The sequence below is a fragment of the Gossypium raimondii genome, chromosome 2, assembly GCF_025698545.1.
Source record: "Gossypium raimondii isolate GPD5lz chromosome 2, ASM2569854v1, whole genome shotgun sequence".
Classification (NCBI taxonomy): domain Eukaryota; kingdom Viridiplantae; phylum Streptophyta; class Magnoliopsida; order Malvales; family Malvaceae; genus Gossypium; species Gossypium raimondii.
The window spans coordinates 17,132,385-17,134,888 of record NC_068566.1 but is presented as its reverse complement, the minus strand read 5'-3'; the positions used below and the strand labels follow the sequence as shown (position 1 = coordinate 17,134,888).

Below are 2,504 nucleotides of genomic sequence, written 5' to 3'. Positions count from 1 at the left end.
AGTGGTTGAACATAACTCCTCAGATTGACCTCCATTAAAGCCATGTTTTGATTACCTTTTTCATCTTCCAATGGTTCAGACCCTAAAGTGTTCTCCAATGGGTCTTCTTCAAGATTGCTCTCCATAGAAACTAAGGTTTCTAATTCCTTCATTACTGAACATTCCTCCGTCGAATTAGGAAATTTCATTAAATGGGATTAGGAGAACATTAAATGTTACCTGGTCATTTTGAACTCTCTTTGTGAGTTCTCCTTTTTGTAAATCTATCAACGTTTTTCCCGTGGCTAGGAAAGGTCTCCAAAGGATGATCAGAACTTCCTTATCTGCTTCAAAATATAACACAATAAAGTCAGGAGGAAAAATAAACTTATCAAGTCTTACCAAAACATCCTCAATCTTTCCCTCGGAATATGCTAACGAACAATTCGCTAGTTGAAGTGTCACAATAGTGGGTCTTACTTCACCTATTCCCAACAGTTTGAAAATAGATTTGGACATTAAGTTGATGCATACTCATAAGTCACACAAAGCTTTACCGCAATAACATTTTCTGATGTTATAGGGTATCATAAAGCTTCCAAGGTCTTTTAATTTCGGAGGTAACGTATTCTATAAGAATGCACTGCACTCTTTCGTCAAAGCAACAGTCTCATACTCACTAAGCCTTTTCTTCTTGGACAAAATATCGTTAATAAACTTCACTAGTTGGGCGTCTATTATAAAGCCTCTACCAACGGGATGTTTACGTAAAGTTGCTTTAGAACATCCAAGAACTTCTTGAATTGTACCTCTTGTTTCTGCTTATTCTACTTGAGTCTTTGAGGATATGGAACTCTAGGTTGATTATGACAACTTTTCTAAGGAGGTAAATCTACAAAAGAAGGTGTTAGCTTTTCAGAATTCACTAGTTTAGGGTTTACCTTATTAGATTTTTTAGCATCTGATTTTTTGGTGTAGGAACTTTAACTATTGGTTGACTTTCCTCCTTTTCAGTAGGCTCATCTTCAACCACAACCTCCTTGGGTTCCAAAATCTTACCACTTCGTAATGCAACCACCTTGCAATGTTCCTCACCCAAACTCCTTGGATTTCTTATATCACTTGGTAAGGCTCCTTACGATCTACTACGAAGCTCAGTAGCTAACTAACCCATTTGGTTTTCTAGATTTTTCACTGTTGCTACTTGACTTTGAATCAAAGCGTCATTTTTTTCCATGTACGCCTTCAACAAGTTCCCCAAATTGTTTGATAATTTAGCTTGAGGTGGTTTTGGAGCTTGTTGACTAAACCCTTGGGATTGATTGGATCTATGCTGCATATGAGTGTTTGGTCCATTTCGTTGGTTACTCTAGGAAAAGTTTGGATGATTCCGCCCTGATGGATTGTAGAAGTTTGACTCTGTTCTATCTCCACTTCTATTTTGATACTGATTCCTTACATAAAAAATAGACTTGGGGTTTGAAGGGAAATTCTCGAAAGAATGACCATCCTCACAATACACACGGAAACAACATCATACTGACTTGTTGGTTGAGCTACAAAATTAGTCAAACCATTAGTGGTAAACTATTTTAACATTGAGGAAATAGAAGATACCTGAGGAGAGAATGAAGTCAGCGCGTCTGCTCCATCCACTCCAGCTACTCATCTTTCAAAAACTGCTTGATTTTTTGGCCATTAATAATTATTGCTAGCGATCCTTTCGGTGATCTCATAAGCCTCGTTATGATACTTAGAAAAATCACACCATTCGCAAAAGCATCTACTATCAATCTTGTATGTGCATTGAGGCTGTTAAAAAACGTCTTCAACTAGATACAATAAGGAATCCCATGATGAGGACACTTAAGAAGCAAATCCTTAAATATTTCCCATGCCTTGTATAAGGACTTGTCATCCAATTATTGAAAAGTAGTTATCTCTTTTCGCAACTTTGCTTTCTTGTTCGGTGGAAAATACTTTACAAAAAACCTTTCTGCTAATTCTTGTCATGTAGATATTGAACTTGGTGGAAATGAATTCAACCATACTTGTGCTCGATCTCATAATGAGTACAGAAACAACTTTAACCTTAATGCATCTTCGATCACACCAGCTATTTGAAACGAATCACTCACCTCCATGAATAATGAAAGGTGAAGATGTGGATCTTCCGTGGGCATACCACTGAAGTAGCCCACTGTTTGGAGCATTTGAAACATCACTAGTTTTAATTCGAATTGGGGTGCCTCGATATTCGACCTCCTAATTCTCAGATTTATTTCATTGAAGAGTGGCACAATGTATTATCTTATTGCATGATCCCTATCATCAATAATAAGGTTCAGGTTGTGCACATGATTGAGTCTATTACCTTGTCCATCATTTTGATTTCCAAGGTCCATCTCGACTTGTCTTTGAGCAAATTCTCGCATCTTCTCTGTCTAAATGTATGTTCAATTTCAAGGTCTACAGGTAATAGATCGATGATTCGAACTCTACTAATAACATCTGATAAATAAATC

At 37.0% G+C, this 2,504-nt stretch overlaps 1 non-coding gene across 1 annotated transcript; it reads left to right on the top strand.

Annotated features, from left to right (window-relative positions):
- Positions 1–1,827: 1,827 nt before the first annotated feature.
- Positions 1,828–1,934, top strand: LOC128039406 (small nucleolar RNA R71). The gene has a single exon (XR_008193908.1). It is a non-coding gene; the product is annotated as a small nucleolar RNA R71 (small nucleolar RNA).
- Positions 1,935–2,504: the final 570 nt, after the last annotated feature.